The 23183-nt window shown below is 45.8% G+C and overlaps 1 long non-coding RNA gene across 2 annotated transcripts in view; it reads right to left on the reverse strand.

Moving 5' to 3' along the window:
* The window catches only part of LOC309527042, a 47585-nt gene that overhangs the window by 12712 nt on the left and 11690 nt on the right, over positions 1-23183 (reverse strand). Inside the window, exons 2-3 of one of the 2 annotated variants that reach the window (XR_014217061.1) lie at positions 19192-19680; positions 2749-2793 (exon numbers count right to left, since the gene is read on the reverse strand). This is a non-coding gene — a long non-coding RNA (uncharacterized lncRNA). The remainder of the gene's footprint in view (positions 1-2748; positions 2794-19191; positions 19681-23183) is intronic. The other variant, XR_014217060.1, reaches the window with a different exon arrangement.

Genomic DNA, 23183 nt, shown 5'->3' on the forward strand with positions numbered 1-23183 from the left:
GCCCCGGAAAGAGATCCTATATAAAGAAACAGTAAACCACCAAAGAACCCTCTTGTACTCTTTGATGCTCCCTGCAGAGAGTAAACCTCAAAGCATTCATTAAAAACCTTAATCCAGTTCAAAAATGGCTTTTGAGTAGTTTCAGAGAAGTGGCTTTAAAGAATCCCCTTCCCCTCCTGCTCAGACAGGCATTCCATTCATATGCAGACCCTGAACAGGACCAAAACTAGCCATCCTCACAGCGTTCAAAATTTGTTCCAAATGGTCACCACATCTATAGTTTTATCCAGGGGTCAGCAAACTTTTTCAGCAGGGGGCCTATCCACTGTCCCTCAGACCTTGTGGGAGGCTGGACTATATTTGCAGGGAGGGAATGAATTCCTGTGCCCCACAAATAACCCAGAGATGCATTTTAAATAAATAGACACATTCTACTCATGTAAAAACATGCTGGTTCCTGGACCATCCGCGGGCGATCCGGCCCCTGGGCCTTAGTTTGCCTACCCATGGTTTTATCCTCTTGCTGGTTTTAAAAAAAAGTTCCTCTAAAGGACTCTGGTACAGAAACACAGACAAAATATGGAATTCCTTCTCTAAGCTCCATGGCTTGTCTACACCATGGAAGAAGAAGTTTTGGTAACCAAAGTTTTAATTTCATTTTATTTATTCCATTTTTATCCTGCTCTTTCTCCCAAAGGAGCCCCAGTGGCAAACACCAAAAAGCAAAACAATAACTATGCCAAAAGATTTCTAGATTCCTGCCACTCTGTATCTGAGGTTATTTACAAAGTTGGGCATTAGGCTCAGATCTACATAGATGTAAGAATTATTTCCGGAGAGAATTACAGAAAACAATTATAATCAAACTTTCTTTTCTCTCTCTCTCTTGGGCTCAGCCCCTTGTTTCCTACTTTAATTCCTCTTCACCTTCTCTCCCTTATTTTCTTCATGTAACATGCTTTAGGGGACACGGGTGGGGCTGCGGGTTAAACCACAGAGCCTAGGACTTGCCAATCAGAAGGTCGGCAGTTTGAATCCCCGCAACGGGGGGAGCTCCCGTTGCTTGGTCCCTGCTCCTGCCAACCTCGCAGTTGGAAAGCACACCAGAGTGCAAGTAGATAAATAGGTACCACTCCGGTGGGAAGGTAAACGGCGTTTCGGTGCGCTGCTCTGGTTCGCCAGAAGCGGCTTTGTCATGCTGGTCACATGATCCGGAAGCTGTACGCCGGCTCCCTCTGCCAATAAAGCGAGGTGAGCGCCGCAACCCCAGAGTCGGTCACAACTGGACCTAAGGGTCAGGGGTCCCTTTACCTTTACTTAACATGCTTTAGACTGGTGATCCCCAGCCTGCTGCCTTTGCAGATGCTTAGACTACAACTCCTTTCAGTCCCAGCCAGAGTGCTTCCTATCACAAAGTGGGAGTTACAGTCCAAATCCTCTGAAGGGAACCAGGTTGTGGAAGGCTCCTTTAGACTGTAAAGCTGCATGGAGAAACTTTACTGAATTACTTGTTCTCATGCTGCAGGTGCATGATGAAATATTTTTAAAGGTCCTTCTGGCAATCTTAGTGCAGCAACTTTGATAGGAACAGCACAGTTACTAGCAATTGCAGTTTGTGGTCAGGCAGACAAGCCTCCTTAATCCCACTTCCAAAATTAACCCCAAGCACAACAGAGGCGACTACTTATATTGAAAACACACACACAACTCAGTTGAGTCAAGCAATTGCCCCCCCACACACACCCTCTTGCATATTTGCTTCCTTTATTCAAGGACTCAAGTGTTAGCAGAAGCTGGTAATACCTCAAAGTAACACTTCATGACAGGAAGGACGTAGATTGCCAATTAACACCCACTGCCTAAGGCAGTTTCTTTGCCTAGTGCTGACTGATAGAAACAGCTGTGATAAAGTGATAAAATGCAAGGTCTTCCTTTTCCAGTTGAGGCAAGAAGAGGATCTCAGCTGCACACTCCCATTCATCCCCGTTGAATGCAACAGCCTACATGGGACTACATGTCCTCACTCAATAACCTAGATTATACTAGAACCACTGGATGAGAAATGGAAGGACACACACACACACACACACACACCAGAATGGGCAGTGTTGCTCATCCTCAACATCCACCTACATCCTAGAAGCACAATAGGACAGCATGATCACAAAAATTGTTGTCAGGACTTTATTCCTACACTCAAAAGGTTTTTTTGTAAATACTGTATTTGTGAAGGTGCTACTGAGAACATGGAGACTAGCCCACCTGCTAGATGTTGACCTGTGCATCCACCATGCCACCTAGCCAGTGTGCCATCAATGTCAGTCTGATGGAGACCTGTGTCAGTACGTGTACAGAGGCATAGATTCCTCAGCGAGCATTGCCCATCTACATTATCTCTCAGCCTTATCACTAGGAGGTAGTTCATTGTGTAAACCATGGCAGAGGAGCCAAACAGTGGCGACTCATGGGGCAGGTGATCCATAGAGCTGCCCTCCTAACACTGTGAGACCTCTGGGTATAGGGCAGTATATAAATTCATAAAATTAAATAAAATAACACTGGTGGTGCTGTTATTTGCCTAGATAGGACTTGGCTGAGGGCAGGGCAACAGCTATTCTGTGCATTCCATGGCCGGATTGCAACCAGCAATTTTGTGGAATAGCTGTATTATAACTAATATGAAAAATTTTAAGTGCCTGGAAAAATTCCAGGTGTTCCTAAGGCAATCAAAGGTGCAAAACTGCTTACCTAAAACTTGCCCGATTTTCTTTTTCAACATCCTGCTGTTTCTACCTAGAAAATTACACCAGGAACTGATTAGTGTATAGCTTTTAGATTAAACGTGTAGTACAGTACTTGAAAATGCCTACATTAATTTGCAAGAAAGGGAAAATAAACTGAATTATTGAAGAAGAAAAACAGTGAGTTGTGCCACTTTGAAAGAATAAACAGAATCCAAATATTCGCACACTGTACCTGAAAAAACCTACAGTGTCATCTATGCTATTTCATTTCTATATATCCTATATTGTTCATTTGCCTTCAGGAGGCAATTTCCTATGTCACCCTTCTGTGCAATTTGTTTCAATTGCTCATTATTTTCCTTGGCTCCGAATCAGCTGTGAGGTCACCTAGGAGTACCAGGGAGATGCTGGAGACTGTTTGGCTGGCTCAGTCTTTTTTGAGCAACTCAGAAATGCAGCTTCCTTGCTTAGTGCTGATTCGGCCCTAGTTCAATCCCCTGGAATTACAGCACAGTCCTATGAAGTAAGTCCCACTTAGTTCAACGAGACTTACTCTCAGGTAAACGTACACAAGATTGCAGGCTAATAACTTTTGCTATGTAGTAGTATCTGCAGCCCTGAAGATAAGGGCTGTGATTTCCTAGGGACTACAGCACAGCAATAGATGAATAGTCTTACTCAAGGTAGAAACAACTTTACATTGACTTTGGAGTCTAGATTCTTTAAAAGATGCTTGAATCTGAATTCTGCAGCTCAAGAGATTTGGGTTTAATTTTACTTATAGGTGTCTTATTAGGGCTGCCATCAATTAAAGAAACCTTGATTACTCAGTCTGCATATGCTTTTATGTTAATTAAGAATGCTCTCTTTGGGGGAAAAGCACACTTTGCTTTCAAATAATATGGGCACATGTCATAACCAGCATTATTTGTGGCTGAGGGTAGGGGGAGGCATTTCTTCCTGTGAGAGAAAGGGGCATGGCTTTTCTAAGAGGTACCTGCCATCTGCAATTTTGTGATATTAAAAGCATTGTAAAAGTTGATTGCAAGGTCCACACCTCTGTGCTCTCAATGCAGAGGCTCCCACATATCACCCATAGGGCACAGGTAACATGTGAAGTTTACATTCACATACCGTTTATCACTGGAGGGGCTCAATTCTTTTTAGAAAGAAGTATGAGTGCACCATTTCAAAGGAGGCATCTTGGCTCGAGCTTCATAAATAGACACACAACGCGGGTGGCGCTGTGGGTAAAACCTCAGCACCTAGGACTTGCCAATCACATGGTCGGTGGTTCGAATCCCTGTGGCGGGGTGCGCTCCCGTCGTTCGGTCCCAGTGCCTGCCAACCTAGCAGTTCAAAAGCACCCCCGGATGCAAGTAGATAAATAGGGATCGCTTACCAATGGAAAGGTAAACGGCGTTCCGCATGCTGCGCTGGCTCGCCAGATGCAGCTTTGTCACGCTGGCCATGTGACCCGGAAGTGTCTGCGGACAGCGCTGGCTCCCGGCCTATAGAGTGAGATGAGTGCACAACCCTAGAGTCTGTCAAGATTGGCCTGTACGGGCAGGGGTACCTTTACCTTTACATTGTAAGCAAATTGTTTTTCACACAGAATCCTGGGAACTGCAGTTTGTGAAGCACTGGGGACTGGAGCCCTGTGAAGGTACACCATGGTTCTCAGGATTATTTGGGGGAAATAATGTGCTTTAAACATATGGTGTGTACGCAGCCTTGGATGGCAATGTTAAACCATGCATCCCGATAGTAAGTGCCTACATTTTGAACTCTGTAAGCTTACTTTTGAACAGACAGGCATATGTGTGCACTTTATCTTGGTCTGTGCAGAGGCAGACTAAATTGTAAGTGTGGCGGCTGGGGAGAACTACATGCCCTACAGATGATAAAGCACCAATAGAGGATAAGTAAAAGCAACTTAAAGGCCTGTGGAAAACAGGTGCTCTATTGCTCCATCCTCACCCCAACACCATCAATCAACAACATTATAATTAGGTGCACAAAGCGCTTCTGGCCTAATTTTCACACCCAACTGGGCTGTTGGAAAAGAGAGGAAAGTGTTTGTACGTTCCTGCCACCTGCAAGCACCACGATCCCTCAGGAAGGTTTCAGGCAGTGCAATTTTACCAGTTCCATTGACAGATTTATTAAGTTAACCATCAGTAAATGTTTCTGGATCAAATATTTTGCAAGCAGCACAGTTCTAGGAAGGCAATCTATTGTCTGACCTCTGAAAATGTTCAAAAATGGGGGAGATGCATGCCTAACCCTGACTGCCACTGCTTGCCTGTATTGTCTCTGTAGAGCATCTGCATAGCTATACAGCCACTTCTATGCCCTTATAAGATTCAAAAGAAAAGTGTTTTATGGTAAGGCACAAAATGCTTTCACTCACCGTCCTCTGAGGACTCCACCATTGTAAACATTTAAGAAAGATAAGCTTTTCTTTATTTCAAGTGACGTTGACATATTCCATCACTGGCCCTGGCAAGTTAGGGGAAACGCTTAGTAAGATGGCGGGGAGGAGGGGGAGAAGCCTCCTGGCTGCCTCCTGCATATTGCTCTGGCTGCTCTGCTTTCTCCTTTCCCGATTACTCTGCTGCCCTCCACCCTGCCCACTTTGCCAGGTGGGGGCGGGAAGCATTCACTTAAAAAAAAAAAAGCAAACAGATTTAGTGGGTTGTGCAGTGAATTCCCTAGTGCCTGCCACTTTCATATCCTCAGAGTGTCTCTGGACCCCATATGGTTTGTGTGATGCTAGGAAGTGGACACCACACCTGTTTCCTGCCGCTACGGGCCCCATCATCTGTTGCTGCTCATTTGGGGAGGGGGGGGGCTCCTGGACCCGGGCTCTGAAATCTAGCCCTAACAGAACCACTGAATGTAATCCCAAAACCTCTCCTCTGGCTACAAATCAGACAACAGACATCGTGAGGGTTTTTCTTTCGTCCACAGCAAATTATGAGTGCGCAGCATTATTTGAGAGGGAGACGTTGGGATGCACAGCGATCAAGGAGGACCTTTCAACCTTGGGGCTTCAAGTCTATGACTACAGACCTTATCTTAGCTAAAGATTATGCACAAACCTTCCGAAGGTGAGCGAATGTCACTGCTCAGCAGCGGTTCCCCTAAAGATTCATCAACATTGTCTTCTCCCATAGCTATCGTCTTAAGCAGCTGCTTACAGTATATCTGTAATCAGAGCAGCCCCTGGGCTTAGTTAGCAATAAAGAAAGGAGTCCTGTGACAGCACAGGCAATGGGCTTGACAATACACCAGAGATCACGTCTTCTCCAAATTGGTCCGCAGCGCAGCTATAGCTCATCATTTCTCATTTCCTGTCCAGTGTAGGGATTTCCTCTTTCTCATATTCTGCTTTGGGAAGTTTGATGCCAGCATCGCCCACGTTGATTCAACTGTTTGCAACTATTTTTAATGGGGACAAGAAGAAGCTTTCAGGAATATTTCCTGTTCTGCAAATGGCACGTTTCAATTCATGCTGAAAATATCACTGTGTTTCTGGTGCGTTTGTTTGGTTTTTTATGACAAAGTAGGCATATGATTTATATCCTTTTCCTTCTTCTCATTTTTCCCCGACCCTCCCATTTGACAATTTTCACACTATAGTGAGTGTTTCATATTATTGATTCGAAAAGTACATATGTTAGCCGTGTTAAGATAAAGCAAAATATCCCTTTGTAGGTTAGCTAGGCAGGCCATTTTTACCATTGGTCTTGTATCCCAGGACCTCCATACACACGAACCAGGCTTGCGCCCTGGAAAGGTCACTTTGGTGCTACTAATGCAGAGGTTTGACTTCACACCTGGAGGCACACACCATTGTCTCTTGAGATAAAACACATGCCAACAACAAAAAGTGGCTACCAAAAAAATTACCCTGTGGCCCACTTGAAAATTGCTGAGGGTCTTGGGAACCACTTGATTTTTCTGCCTGTTGTTGCGATTGTACTGTACTGTCTGTGCTACATGCTGTATGATTTTTAGTTGTATTTTTACAGATGCACAGCAGGCCACCTGAATGAAGAAATATAGACTTCATTCTGATTTGCAGGGGATTTGTCAGCAATGCTGTGGTTTAAGCACACTTCTATGTAAATCAGTTGTAATGGTATCAAGTGGGCTTACTCCTAAAGTTAAACCTACAATCATTGGCAAGTGTCTGTGTGTGTGTGTGTGTGAGAGAGAGAGAGAGAGAGAGAGAGAGAGAGAGAGAGGAGGAGGAGCTTGACTCCACATACTCCCAACTTTAACTGGATCAGGCTGTATATAACATAAGGATCTGAGAGTACCGACCACATCCAGATGTGAATTAGGGAATAGTTCAACCTATCAATCCATCCATATTCCAGAGACATAGTTGCTTGCTGTGTCTCATTTGTCACAGAGAAAGCCATAACCCGTGGCAACGAGAAGCTAAGAGAACAGCCCCTTAAAATATAGGGACATCTGGTAGGCGACCGCGGTGTGCCGTTTAGAAAGCTGCAATTAAGCACAGAGAGAGGTCTCTAATAATAAGAACTCTATAGGGTCAGATTTGTTTTTTAAAGAATTCGGAGCGGAAGGGGTTGGTTTGGACTCCCGCGCGATTTCCTGCAGTCTTGCCGGCTCGCAAACGGATTAAGGATGAGCAAATATGACGGGTAAATAATGCAGCTCATTCGCGAAGGGGAGAGAAAGTTACACAATGAACTCATGGCGCGCCTTCCCCCCTCTCTCTCCCCTCCTCCCAGCCCCCCACCCCGGGACGGGTTGTTCTGGATTTGCAGCGTAGGTGTTACAGCTGTAAACCAATTCTCACCCGGCCAAGCAAGCGGGAGCTGCGGACTGCTAAGTAAACTCTGCTTAAATTGAAAAGACAAAAGGCAGATGGGGAAAGGGGTGGTGGTGGAGGAGAGAAATCGTGATGCTGAAATGATCGGGTGAAAAAGAAGGAGGAAGAAAGAGAATCCGAGGTGGAAAGCCATTTGCGCAGGAAAGATTCCCCCTTATGGAAACTGCAGCAGCTCCTTTGCTGCGGGGGTGGAAGAGGAGGAGGAGGAGGCGGAAGCGAGGGAGGCAGACAGTGGGGATGTTTAGAGGAAATTTACAATCATTTCCTCTCTGTGGTTTGGTTACAAATCAACAACATCCTGTTCTTTTGTGAGGCTCAAAGGCGTCTGCCAGACGGATGGCCTCGCTCCCTTAAAGCAATCGCAGCGGCGGCAGCCAAAGCACCGGCCCGCCTTGGGCGCTGCAGAATAACACCGAAATCTCGCTCCGATCGCGGGCTTCCTTCCCTCCCCCGGCACACCTGCCGAGGACGCGGGGAGCGGGGCGCTGGGGCAGCCAAGTCCCCCGTTGCTCGGGGGCCCCGCCCAGGGGGACCTGGGAAACCTCCGCCTCCCCGGACGCGCGCCTACAGGGCCTGGTCGAGTCGGGAGTCGTGGAAAGGTCTCCCCGAGTGCGCTAGGCCCAGGGCTCTTTCGCCTGCAGCCCTATGGATGCTTGCTAGAGAGGATGTTCCCTCCGGACTTTCTCTAAGGAAGCATGCCATTAGGGGGATTAGCGCTCTGCTTGGTTATGGAGATGAGGAGTCCCCAGGATATTTACCCAGGAAGTAAGGCCTGCCGCAGTTAAAGCTGCATAGGGCTGCAAAGCGAAAAAATGGAGCTCAGGAGACCCCGAGTGGAATCTCTTCATTAAACAAAACAGGACTGAAAAATGTGGAGAGGGAGCTTAAATTCAAACAGAGCAGTTTCCTTCTGGTCTCTGGCTAGTTCCTCAGGCTGGTCCTATGCAGTTTTAGTAGGAAGTGAACGCCACCCGAAATGGATCGGGATACTATCATCTTTCATCTGGATCCAACCACCCCCCTTTTAACTCATGCAACATGTTGCTTGAGGAAAAGCTCCGGAGAATCCAAAAGCTCATTTTTGTGGCTTTTTGCATTGTCCTGATAAATGCATTGCCCAGCTTTGGAGGGTACCCCCCCCAACACACACCAAGTCCCCCCCCCATGGGCCAAATTGGCTACCTTTGTATTTTTTAACATCCTGACTATGCATCTGCTTTGTGTACAAATAAATGCGTTTTGATCAGTCACTGCATTGCTGAATTCAGGTAAATTCTCTTGAACTCAGTGGACCTTAATTTGGAGTAAACATGGCTAAATATTGGAGTATTCCCATCTGTAAACATGAATCCTCATTTCAAATGAGGCATTACCTTCCAGTTAACCCTAATCAATGTGTGACTCCCCCTTTAAATATGTGTGACAACCCTTCAAATACTGCCATCTTTTTCAAAAACCTCCAGTCAGGCAAACTTATTTTCCAGGTTGCCTAAGGTCAGACTGAATTATATATTATCCTCCTGATTAACCTTGATCCTAAGCATAGTTACTTGAAAGAAGACCTCATTGATTTTGTGGAGTTTACTACCAAGTGAGTGTTCTCTGGATAGCAACTTTACTGCCCAATCCTAACCACATTTACTTTGGAATACAATATCTCGTTTTCCATTCTTACTCCCAGCCTTAATCTATTTTTAAAATGTCAGAAAAATCCAGCAGAGTTTTACAACTCGAAAGGGGGAAACTCTTGTAAAACAAGAAAATCCTGAATAAAATATATATGAAAAAAAATAAAGAAAGGGGGAAACTCTGTTAACTGCAATGGATTCAGACTGCACTATATCAGATTTCTTTATCATATTTTTTAAAAAAACAGTACTTTTTAAAAGACCTTTTTACATCTGCATACCCACCTGACTAATTGCAAATCATAGACAAGTATTTCCAATAAAATGGCCGAATTATAAAGTCTTAGCATCAAATGTACTATAAGTAGTTGCTTTGTAGTTAAACCTGTTCCCTTCTGCTTCTGTGTTTTCCAACCTAAAGGACTCAGTGGTAACATGCAAGAGCAAAAAAAGCAAAATGCAATAGGAAAATTAAAGAATACGAGTCCCAAGTTGAAATGTTACCCTTGGACTGAACTTTTTCTTCCTCGCCTCATCATACTAAGAGTTCACCCACTGAAATTGACTGGTGGTAGATTCAGGGTAGAGAAAGTGGGGTACTTCTTCTGGTAAGAAAGGCAAAGGGATTTAAAAGCTCTTTCTGCAGCTGGAAAACCTGGTGCAGAAAGAACTTTTTAGTGCTATGCCTTGCTTAGCAGTCTTTAGGAAGGTCGTGCAAGACTCCCAAGATCTCATTCACTCAGTGTGCTGGCTTCAATCAGGTAGGGGTCTTGGGGAGCGGTTCCAGAGATCTTCCTGACTTTACATGATATTGCCTCTGCACATGGATCCCTGGAATGTAACCCCCATGCAAGTTTTGAACCTACTATATTTCTATCTCTTAGTCGTGCAGATTCTTAATGGCCAGGGTTAAGCCAGGTTGGCACTTCCAAAAAATAAAAGTCTGCCCCTTGGGGAATATTTTAGACATCATGAAAAGCTGAGTATTCTCTATTATCAGATCTCTAATATCTGCGAAAGAGATTATCAATAGCTGGGATCCAAAGAGCCTATTACATTTATAACCAAAGAAGCATTGAACTTTTTTTTTTGTAAGAGCAGCTTACAAAAAATGTGTAATTGCTCTTGAGGCCAAAGGAGCTGAACTGGAGAAGCAGGGTGAGTCAGGGTAGAGGATGAAATCTTCATAGGTGTGATAGGGATGTCTCGCTCCCAGGGTGACAACTCCCTCATGTCATGGAGAATTAGGATTTCAGGGAAGGAATGGATCACTTTGCAGAAAAGGGAAACGATCCCTTAGAAGGGAATGAAAAAATATCCTCCCATGCCAAGGGTATTTCTAGTAGTGGGTGACTGGTTCTACAGGGCTTCCTGGTGACTTGCCTGCCTGGTGTGAATCTTGCAGATGTTATGCATCATCTAGAGCTGGTATCAAAAATAAAACTGTCAATAAACAGGATATAGGGAGGTATATAGATTCAGTTAAGAATAAGAATGATGATGATGTAAATCTATGTTGCAACTACACTGGGAATACTGTAGTTTATGTCTAGCAGAGCTATAATTCCCAGTATCCATTCCCAATATTCTTTGGAGGGATGCCATGACTGTCAAATGGTCCATAAGGGGGACTTAAATGTATGCTGTGGTTGTGACCATGGCTGGGCTGGCTGCAGTTTGTGGCCCTTCACCAGTACACTTACAGTTTCTGGTTTTGCAGCCTTAGTTCAAAAATCAATGGTAGAAAAGGAGGAAGTATTCAAAATAATGTGTATTTGCCCAGAAATCCATGTGATTGGCTTATCCAACACCCAGAGGCCAGCTAGATGTGGCTATATATATCTTGCAGGCCCTCTTCACTAGTAGCAATATTGATTGTTGCTTTCCAGAAGCTTTACCTCCCCCCCCTTACTTATACATGCAAAAGATTCCACTTCCTCAATTGTGTTTAAGTGTTTACTAAGGAATGATAATTGACTGAAACTTATTCCTGCCTTTCCATTGTTTTATACTAGCTCCTGAAAACTCCAGTGAAAAGAGATAATTATCTCTCACAGGAATCTTAAGAACTCATTAGAAACAGCCGACTTGTTCCAGGTGTTGAGTTCTGTTCTGCAGAATAAGAGCAGCAACTTTCTTTACATGTAATATAACAGGACCCTGGTCCTACAAATTTACATCCTGCATGATGGAAGGGAACCTCTTTTTCTTTTGTCCAAGGGTTACATTCTTGTGGGGGTAACATTTTGTAGGCCACATCCCAGTGGTAGACAGAGCTATAGGCAAATGTGAGAGGAACAATGGTTGTGACTCATTTGTACAGAGGTTTCTACACATATACAACTCCATCCAGGCGAACGAGAAGCATCATCACAGATCAAGGACACTTTCCAGCTCAGCAAAAGCACTTAGGGTTGAGATAGAGCAGGACTGCTAAGGGGTGTGGATTAGGGAAAGGGCTGTGGCTTGGACCAGAGTCCTAAGGGCCAGATTAAGAGGCTTGGAAGACCACATTTTGCAGCAGGGATTGAGGTTCCCTACTCCCCACCCTATAGAACCCACACATTGTGTGGCTTATGCACCACTCAAATTGCTCAAGCCGATTTAAAATCAGTTTTGTTTTTACACCTTGTGGCCATTAAGACTTAGTGTGATCCCACGCACATGTACTCAGAATGTAAGTCCCATTGAGTTCAATGGAACTTACTCCCAGACCAATGTGCATACAGTGGTACCTTGGTTCTCAAACTTAATCCGTTCCGGAAGTCCCTTCCAAAACCAAAGCATTCCAAAACCAAGGCGCAGTTTCCTATAGAAAGTAATGCAAAATGGATTAATCCATTCCAAACTTTTAAAAACAACCTTAAACAGCAATTTAACAAGAATTTTACTATCTAACGAGACCATTGAGCCATAAAATGAAAGCAATAAACAATGTAGTGCAGTCACAAATCAATCAATCCGTAGCTGAAATGGGTTCCACACAGTCACAAAAACAACAAAAAATTGCCTCAACAACGCAAAATAAATAGCAGAAACAGACAGACCTCAGCTTAACACTCAAATAGGAAGTGTGGTACTCAAAACGGAAGTGAGGCACTCAAATCGGGAGTGTAACACTCAAAACAGAGCAAGTTTGGCTTCTGAAAAAAGTTTGCAAACTTATTTACATACTTCTGGGTCTGCAGTGCTTGGGTTCCAAGTTGCTTGAGTACCAAGACGTTTGAGAACCAAAGTACTATGTAGTAGGACTGCATCCATAGGTGCGTCTGCCAGGGAGATGCCCTTGCTCCTATCTGGAAATGATAGTCCAAAGCACCAGAAATGTCGCTCGGCAAACTATGTGTCTTGGATGGTAGGACCCCATGGCAACAGCAGATTGCACTGCCACACATTTGAGAACATAAGAGGCTGGCTGACTCAGACCAAATATCTATCTAGTCCAGCAGCCTGTTCCCACAGATGCCAATGAGAAGTGTGCAAGTTGATCTTGCAGTCACTCCTTTCAGACGTGTGCCAATAGGACTGGCTCAAAGAGAAGTCCCGGTGCATATAAATGTCTTGCTAGACGGATTACATGAACACTTTTCATCTCCATCATGTATGTCATGTGGATGCTCCTCAAGCCAATGCTTCCAAATTTACCAGCTCAAGAGGTTTATGGATAATGGCAGCAAAAATTATTTTGCTTTGAGACCTTTTAATTCAGTAGAAGAGAGTGCTAAATAGAACAGGTAACACAATATGTTGTGGGAACTAGATAAGCTAATATAAAAGGATGGGCTTTCCCACTGGATAGTTCTCAGAGACACAAATTCTTGCTGTAGGGTTGTAATGGATGGGACCCTTTCCCATCTCGTGACGGCCCAGGAGAGCTGAGTATAATTGCCAAGTGCAAGTCAGACGTGAAGGAGCCACCGTCTCATCTGGGTCATTTTACCAGCCGGATTTATTACGTCGAAGGCCACTCATTCAAAGTAAGGGTGCCTCCATTAAGATAACAGTGGTCCTAGATGACTCAGGAGGAGTCAGAAGTAAAAAATTACTGATTTAGGAGGCTGAACTGGTGGTACTGCTATCTACACAGAAAACATCTACTACATTGTTTAGATTGCTATCAACATATTCCTCAGTCAGCACTGGACTACCTTCCTCTCTCATTAGATGCAAAGGAAATACATCAGAGTAATTGCATTGTGGAATTGAGCCCATGGAATTTCCACCTCTGCACAAAGGTCTGATCTAACAAATCTGTGTCTGCAAATCAGTGTGTGTGTGTGTATTCTAACAAACAATCTCAGTCCACTAGATATTAGTCTCAGCTGTACTCCAAGGAATGATTTTTTAAATTTTTATTTTGAGACGGAGACATGAGACATACTGGCAGTGCCTGACAGTACTCAAACCAGTACCGAGTGCTGGCTCCTCTTTTTTTGCTGCCCAAGTCTGCTGTTTTCTGCTTTTATCAAAATATGGGTACCAGTACCTTATTTTTAACAACAACAAAAAAGCACTGCATATTGGTATGAAAATACATATATCAGAAGGCATTAGATTGTCTATCAAACATTTATCATTGTTCGGCTAACAAAATAGTTCTCACTGGGATTGTGTTAATTCATTTTTAATTTTGTGATTGTATGACGTGCATTTGTCTGAATTTTCCTGTTGAGCCCATTTTTGTATAAAGTGGCATATAAATTTGTTAATTAAATTAATACCACCACCACCAGGACTGCCTGTTTCCAGTTTCATGACACACAGAGGGAAATTAGGAAGCCCATGCCTTGGAAACACTGTTATGGAAAGCAAATGGCGAAGTTTGCAAATATCTGCTTAATTTATTCTGTTGACAGAATCTGGATTTTTTTCAATTGGCAAGTGGGGAGGCGAGGGAGTAGAGGGTCTATGGAACCTAGGGTTGCCATATTTCAAAAAGTGAAAATCCAGACACAAAAACACACACATAAAAATGAAACCTTTGAGCTTTTTTTAAGGGAAATCGCCAAAAACGGCACTGTCAACATGGGTTGCCATGCGTCTGGGTTTCCCCGGACATTTCCACCCAGACACTGCTATGTCTGGAAAATTCCATACGTATGGCAACCCTAATAGCACCTTTAACCTCCCTGTGATGCATACAAATAACAGAAAATAATATAATGCAGTTTATAAACCAATGCAGCACTTGAATGAAGTGTAGAAATGTAAGGCTATGTACACATTAATGGCTTAAAACACAGTGAGGCTGTTTCCCCCTCCTGCTTTTCAAGTTGCATTTTTATGTTGCTGTTTCCAACAGAGAGAGGGCATAAGTGTTTTTAACCCAATGCACATTGCCCAGTTTGTTTTTCCCCAGCTGTCACACACCCACACCATTTCTATTGCACAAAGCTGGCATCGTCACATGTGCACCAGATGTCTCAAGTACACCCCTCAACTTAACCGTGGCTTACATTTTCAAATCAAATGGCAGCTGGCTCGAGGGGAAATGCAGTATTTCAGGATACATAGGGATTGTGGCTAAGGTCATGTGGGTCATGTGTACTCTGCTCGAAACACCAGCAGTGGGAATGCACTGCACCTGGAGCAAAGGGTTGTGTGCGCACAGCCTAAGTCAGACTCTTGCACTGTGGAGGTGTGGAAATGCACGAGTGGGGTGGGGACACAGCATGCTCCTCCATGTGCTCAAGTTGTTTTGTTTTTTTGCACAGGGACCTATGTGAGTCCTACGCTGCAGAGGGAGGAGGAGGCAGTACAGTCATACCACATGTTACGTTTGCTTCACGATACGTTTTTTGAGGTTGCGTCCTGCGGCAACCCGGAAGTACTGGAAAGGGCTACTTCCGGGTTTCGCCGCTCGTGCATGTGCAGACCCGCAAAACGACGTCACGCGCATGTGCAGAAGTGGCGAATCGCAACCCGCACGTGATGCACCACTGCTGGTTGCTTTCTGCTCATGTTGCGAATGGGCCTCCGGAATGGATCCTGTTTGCAACCAGAGGTACCACTGTATCCGGAAACAAGCAGAGAAGGCAGTGAGCTCTCCTTGCAGGCACAGATCTGCCACGCCTCCTAGCTATCTTGAGCCCTCTGCCTGAGACGACAACCTCACTGGGCCCCATGGGCTGGCTGGCCTTGAATATGAAGGCACATTCTCCTCTGATTATGTTAAATGTTAAAAGAAGTATGTTAACAGCAATATATCACCTTTCAAGACCAGAAAGCAGTAATGGCCTGTACTTGATCAGAGAATAACAGAACTGTAGAGTTGGATGGTGCCCTGAGGATCATCTAGCCCAGGGGTCTGCAACCCGCGGCTCCGGAGCCGCATGTGGCTCTTTTACACCTTTGCCGCAGCTCCAGGGCGGATACTAGCGAGGGGAGGAGGCGCATTGTGTGCCCCGACACTCCACACTGTGGCGGGCGCTGTACTGGCTGCGACGTTGCATGGGGGCGGTGTGTGCGTTAGTCACGCACCGTCCCGACATCACCTTCCCGCCCGCCCGCCACATTGTAAGGGGCATGTATGCTGGTCACTGCATTGAAAGGGGAGTGAAGAACACACACACAAAAAAGGTAACTTGTTAATTTAACGTTTATTTCTATGAGGAGGAGTAATTCTGAGGGGTCAAACAAAGAAATAAGAAAAAAATGACAAAAAAGTTATTTTTATAATGACGAGTTTTGCGGCTCCCAGTTTTTTTTTCTTTGGAAACGGGTCCAAGTGGCTCTTTGTGTCTTAAAGGTTGCAGACCCCTGATCTAGCCCAACCCCAACCCCCGGCGATGCAGGAATAGAGGGATCCCATACAGGGATCAAACCTGCAGCCTTGGCATCATCAGTATACCATGCTCTGCCTAACTGAACCAGCCATTCACTCTAAAGCTGTACAATACAAAGCTGCCATCAAAACAGGATGGTGGAAAGTCTGCACAATAAGATCAGGGATAGAGAACCAGCATCCCTTCAGATGTTGCTGGACAACAATTTCCATAATCGCTGACCTTTGGCCTCTGTGGCTGGGGCTGATGGGAGTTGGAGTCCAACAAGATCTGGAGGGTACTAGGCTCCCTATCCCTGCAATCCCTCTAAAGATGCCTCCGCTCCATTATATAACTGCAATACTTAAACATTTACTGCTAGAGAAATGCTCGCAAAGCTTGGCCAAACCAGCAGTTGAGCAATTCCTCCCATCAGAGTGTTGTTTGGCCGAAGGATGGGGAAGACAATTTGCAGAGAGGATCAGAGGCCAGAGACAAATTTTGGAAGGAGGGAGAGGAAATGGGGCAGATAGTGGAAATCTGATGCAGTTCAACTTGCCAGTAAACCATGGTGATGGGTGGATAAGAGTCTGTTTCCCAATTCCGGGAGTTATTTTGGCACAGCAAGGTTCACATTCCAACTTCTGATGAAGAGTTATGAGATAAAGGAAAACGTACTGAGCGCATGTTTATCTCTAGGCAAAGTCCAAGAAAAGAAGTGCCAAGGGAAGGAAGGAAATTAAACACACAGCTGATGTTGGTTATGCAAAAAAAAAAAGTATCAGACATGAGTAATACATGGAGGATACAAGGACCAGGTGTTTAAGTGAGGCAGGAGGAAAAACCCACAAGTTTCATCTACGTACATGAGTGTGAAACAAATACCAACTCGTCTTAAGCTAAATGTGGGAAACTGAAACACTGTGACCTCCCAGGAGACCCTCAAGGCTTGGTCCACACATTATGATAAAGAGGAGGAAGTGCTCTGCTTCGCTGTTCAGACAATACACCATATCAGAGGCACATTTCCAGGCTCAAAGGTCACAGGGGTTACTACTGTGCTGCCATGATCCAGAATTTCCCAATTTGTATGTTACCTTGACTTACGACAGAATCCATTTGGTAAGGACATAAGAAGAGCCTGCTAGATCAAGCCAGTAGCCCATCTACAGTCAAGCACCACAGGAGCCAACCAGATGCCTGGAGAAAACCTGCAAGCAGGATTCACGCACAAGAACCCTCTCCCCTCCGGTGTTTTCAAGCAACCGGCAATGACAGAAAGAGCTGCTGGGAGTGGGAAGACGGTGTGTGCCAATAGGCTTTCTCTCACTGAATTGTGAAACTGAATCGGGCGCAAATTCCTGTGGTTCAGACTGCCACAACAACAGCCACAGTTTGCTGGAGATGTCTGGGGACTTCCAGAAGGTCAGTATTCTTGGGTGGGAATCTATCACATACCCTTTCTGAGTGTTTATCATCATCATCACCCTCATTATGATTATCAACATCATTGCCCTCCACATATGTCCCAAGACAATGTACAAAATATAACAAAGGCAGACTAAAATATAATTAAAAGATTATAAAAACAGCTTTTTAAAAATTGCAGAACATTACACCCCACTCCATTAGCCATAAGTGTATTAAGGCTGCTATCCTGGGCACACTTTCCTAGGAGTAACCATCATTTGACACAGTCAGACTCAATTTCCATGCAGACACGCATAGGATTGGGCTGTAAACCTCAGACTGCTTTTTAAGTTTTGGTTTTCTAAAAAAGAGATTCATGACACCCTTTACCCCGCATGCTTCTCAGTAAAAACAGTATTTCCTTCCCATAACAGCTATGGGAAAATCCTACTTCCATTAGTGGCACAGGGGCTGACACAGAAGCCAGATCTCCCCAGAGAAGGCTGGTGCTCTTCATAAGGGTAAAGGAGAAGCAACTACACCACTAGGTTTCATTCAGGTTTGGTCTACTTGTTATATCTGGTCTACATGGAACTGTCCATTTGGGCAATGTAAGTTGTCAATGAAATTAGTTAACAAGGATACACATACACACATACACACACCCTATGGTTAACGCTATATGTGAGTTCAGCCCCGTGTGGTATGGGGTAATGGGTGTTTTTCCTTTTTTTGTGTGTATTACAAAAAACCAAATATTTTTTTTAAAAAAGAGAGAGAGTTCAGCCAGTTGGCATAGAGGCAACCCAAATTCAGAGATCCACTTTCTTCTTTGTTTGCTACAACCAGGGAGCAGTTATTACGAATCTGCCCTCCTGTAAATGGGAGAGGGAGGTTTGTGGGGGGATTAAGGAAACAGTACAGTATTCCTTTTCTTCCATGCATTTTGCCTTTGAGTTCTCTCTCTCTCTCTCTCTCTCTCTCTCTCTCACACACACACACACACACACACACACGAACCCCTTAATTGCTTTGCTGCCTGAAATTCCTCCAGGCTGATTACGGCGAGATGGATTTTCAGCTATGGTATTTTAGCCTTGGGTGTGTGTGTGTGTGTGTGTGTGTGTGTGTGTGTGTGTTTAATACAATGTCCGAACAGTTGGCTTTTGCCTATATGCAGAAAAGCCACTGCGCTGGATTGTTAGGCTGAAACACGTTCGGAACACGCACCTGACAGGAAAAAGCCATGACATAAAACAAGGGAATTCTAGTTCGGTCCCCCTCTGCACCCCAGTCACTTCAGTGACCATGGGGAAATAAACAGGGCCAGGATGGGGACTTCTCCCCGCTTTCCTTCCAAGAGGGGGCTTCGAACCAACAGCCAGCAATGCTGCACTTAAGCGGTCGCACTCAGGCGGCATCCCCGGCGCGGCGGCCCCGAGGTCGCCCTTGGTTGTCCCCGGCCGGCAGCACCCCCAAACTCCGGGGCTAGCGAGCCTGGCAAAGGAGGCACGCCCGCCTAGCAGCTGCCCGAAGCAGCCGGCACGGGCTCGGAAAGAGCAGCCTTCAAGCGCACGGAGCCTGGCGCTTTTACGCATCACCAGCGCCCGCTCCTTTGCTGGCCACCGGGGCGGGAGGCGCGCCAGGGAGCCTCCGGCTGCAGCCAAGAGAGAAATCACGTCCTTCCCGCACGCCCGAGCTTCCCTTTCTTTTGCTCGGTTACTGTACATCCACTCCACCTCCCCCCCCCCCTTTCTGCTGCAGTTCTGCTTTACCTTGAAGCCCAAGGCTGGGGCGGGGGTGTGGTGCATGCGCAGCTGGCTGCAGCTGCCTCCTTTCATTCATTAAAAAAAAAGGCAGCCCCAGCCTACCATCCATCCTTAACTTGCAACTAGTTCCCTTCCGGCCCCCCATTCATGAATGAGAGCGGAGCATGCGCTTTGGCCCTGCAATGCCCACCCATTCATAGAATTGAGAGGACGGGCATGCGCAGACGAGGGCCTTTCCCTCCCATTCATAAAATAGCCATTTTCCCAGGCAGCAGTTGTTGCAATAGCGAGGCGAAGCGGAGGGGAAGCGACGGCTGCCGCTGCTGCTGCTGACAGCGCAGCACTTGTAAGTCGCTCCCGGAGAAGCCAGGGGTGCTCCGTGCCAAACTGCCCCCCCTTGCACGCACAGCTCGCGAACTGTCTCGGATTTAGGATTAACTCGCCTGTTGAGAGATGATCTTGGCTGGATTATTTCAAGTAAGTAAGGAATTTCATCTTTGTGGATTTAAATGCACAGGGTGAAAGAGGGGGGAAATAATAATGCCCCGTAGAGGAAACATTTTGCTCCCTTTCCTGGTTGACTTTTCCTGACCTTCTGCGAGGAAGGCGTGTGTCGCTCAGCCAAAATCGACCCACGTATCTCTCTCTCTCTCTCTCTCTCTCTCTCTCTCTCTCTCTCTCTTTTCTTTTTAAAAAATAAATCCAAGTATCTCATATATATGTATATGAATGATATCTGTGATCCGATGGTGATGATTGTACAATTTGGCTTGGCCATCGCCTGCTCTTCCCGTTGCCATCTGCGTTTGGGCATTTAGATAAAGGTATGAGTGGACGTGGTGATCCGTCTTAGAATTCTCTTCTTATTAAATAAAAATAAAAATCTTCTAGCCGCCCCCGCTTCCCCGGTTGAGGGGGAGTTTGTCCCTTGCTCGTGTGTGCCACAGTGGTGGCGAGGGGATCTTTCGCTGGGCAAGGGCTGGCGGAGCCCACGCGCCCCCGGCTTGACAAACGCAGCTGCCCCTGAGCGCCTTGCCGAAGGCGCTCTTCGCCTCCTTCCTCCTGCGCCTCTGCCTCGCCGGGCTGCGCAGTGGCTCCTGAGCCTCCTCTCTCTCTCTCTCTCTCTCTCTCCATAATAGGGCACTTTAGAAAGGCGAGCCGCTGGAGTGTCGGCTCCTGGCTGCCTGACCTTTGCTCCCTCGCGTTTTATTTCACGCAACAGCCCTGCAACGACGACTGCGCCTCTCTTCCTCCCACCCCACTCCCCACCGATTATTTTTTTGCTATTTTAAAGCCTCACTTCACCTTTCTGTCCCTCTTGTGATGTTGAACTTGGAGAGAAACGGGGGATCAGATCTGGAATAAAACTGCGCAGGTTGGGTGCGCCAAGGGGCTCTTTCCTGGACTTGTGCGCAGCGAACCCGGAGTGTGTGTGTGTATGTGGAGGAGAGAAAAGGAGTATGAAGAAATAAAAGAGTGCCTGGCTGGCTCTCTTGCTCAGGGCCTTCTCCACCTATGGCGTAGTACAGATCTATAGGCGAGGCTGGCGTTTGTGCTGGAAGCAGCCGTGGCGTCACAGCGCCTGGCAAACCGAGAGGAGCCTAGAACCCCTCGCAGATTCTGGCCACCCAGGACCTCGAAGGCAGCAGCCCTGGTTGCTAGCGAGGAGGGCGAGCCGGCCTGTGGAGCTTGTCAGTGGGCGTGCAGAAGGGCATCACCGGGATGAATGCTACAGGGAGGGAGGAGAGGGGAGGAAATCAATCTCTTCTCCTCTCTTCTCCCCACCCTCATTTTTTTTCCTTGAGAGGAGAGCATGCAATGCATTGCCAGGGAGAGCCTGACGCGCCTGCAACCCAACCTTCCCATCGGGCCTGAAATGTCAATGTCAAAATCTCCTCTTGCTAAACTGAGGTGGGGGGGGATAAAGGGCGGTTTGCTCAGCTGATTTCCGCTCTGAGGTGATTTTGCTAGGGAGCCTCTTTTTAGTATCTCCGAAGGATTTCGACAGAGAAAATAATTCGCAAGGGAAAGCCAGCTGTTTGCAGAGATTTCCAAGTGGGCTTCAAAGCTCTCCTTCCTCTCCCTCTCAGCCTTAATCAGCATGTTCAATATTTAACATAGCTTCCTTGATGTGTTTAAAAGTAGTGTCAGCTTGTGGACTGAATGGCCATGATCTCCACCACTGGCTTCCTTTTCACCAACCCACTTGTCTTCCAAACACACACACACTCACACACATATATATATGTCTGGTGAGGGAGAGGCAGTTCTCAAGTTCTTGGAACCCTTCTGAGGATGTCTCCATTTGATAAATGTGCTGCTTTCTACAGCCTGCTGTGTCCCATTCATACTAGGAGCCCTAGTTTGATATTGCCACGTTAAATAAAAGCACCTTTTAAAAGGAATGTCTCCTTCTCTGGAAGGAACAACCAAACCTGTGGCTAATCTTTGAAAGCATAAAAAACAAAAGTGTTTCTATTCAGTAATGACTAACTCTGTTTATGCAGGATGATGTTATCTTCAGAAGCCTGTTAGCATCGGGCTTCATAAAATGGCAGCAAGGAGCCTTTTTTCTCCCATTACAATATCTAGTTTTGCTGAAGTCTGGCTCAAATTGAGCATAAAATTCATTAGAGGTATTGAGAGCACCATTTACCAGGCCTACATTCTTGTTAGATTTGCCTCTCGCTTTTGACAGATGGGAGTGTGGAGGTTGTGGAAACCTTAAAAGGCTGCTGGAGGTTTGATCCCAAACACACTTACTCAGAAGTAAGAACCACTGAGTTCAATGTGCCCGGTAAGCGTACTTAGGATTGTGTACTTAGCGCAGTCTCCTGTACTTTGGCATCTCAATAATTAAAAGTTTAAACAAAACGAAACCTCAGAGATGTTTGCCAATGTGATGCAGAGTTGGCCATGATTCTCCAAGAGAGTTGTTCAGTCACTTCAGGATTTCACAATCGCCAGCAACCATTTGATGTCTTGTGTTGAGCACTCAGGGGCCTTTTCTCAAGGACCTCATCCTTCTGGTCTTGCTTATTTGTTTAGTTTCTCTCCAAGAAGCCAAGGCTGCTGGGCACAAGGACCACTCGATTCCCTTGATTTAGCGGGGCTTGGAAAGTGCAAAAATGGTTGATGAAGAAATCTGATACTAGTTTGCTTTACTGTAGGGTGTTGTTTAGACCTGGTAAAATACGTGGGGTTGGAAGCAAACCTTTTAATGCACACCTGCTGATACGTTTCAACGAAAGGAAATGCTTTAATGTAGCTTTATAGTCTTTTTAACACTCTGGGATGTTTTGTGAAGGTGGATGCTCTATTTTCCTCCCAGCCTCCCTTCCCCTTATCCCATAGTGCTTACATGTAATTTGAGTCTTGTTAACAGTGGCTCCTTTCCTACTGCTGGCCTGGTCAGTTCCTGAGAATCTGCTGCATCCTTCCAATGGAAGGTGAGCTGGGAAATCCTTCTGATGCCCTTTAGGGTTTTCCTGCTGTGTGGTTCAGTTTTCTGCCCTTTTAATAGTCGTGTTTCAGCTTTCAAGCTCCTGTCCTCACAGTTGGAACTAGTAAAGCTAGAAGCGTCACCAGACAACACACACAAAAGGTTGACTTTTTGGTCCGATTCAGCAGGGGCCATCTCCTCCTTAAAGGTGCATTCCCCTGGCAACTGGAAAAACAATAACTGCATGCAGCGGTATAACTCATCAGAGTTGGGAGGGATCTTGAAGGTCATCCAGCCCAACCCCCTGCTCTGTGCAGCCTGCAACTACAGCATCTCTGACAGTTGACCTTCTAGGTTCTTCCTTTAAAACCTCCAGAAATGGAGAGTCCACCACTACCAGAGGCAATCAGCTCTTGGCAAGAGGACATTTCTCCTAAGCTTTCACCAAAATCTCTTCCTATTACCATTTCCATTCTAGTCCTGCCATCTGGGTTAGCAGAGTCTCCTCCATCTTCCGCATGCCAGCCCTCCAGGGATATAGAGATGGCTATCATGT

This window comes from Podarcis vaucheri (genome assembly GCF_965113315.1).
Source record: "Podarcis vaucheri genome assembly, chromosome: 2".
NCBI classification, from domain to species: domain Eukaryota; kingdom Metazoa; phylum Chordata; class Lepidosauria; order Squamata; family Lacertidae; genus Podarcis; species Podarcis vaucheri.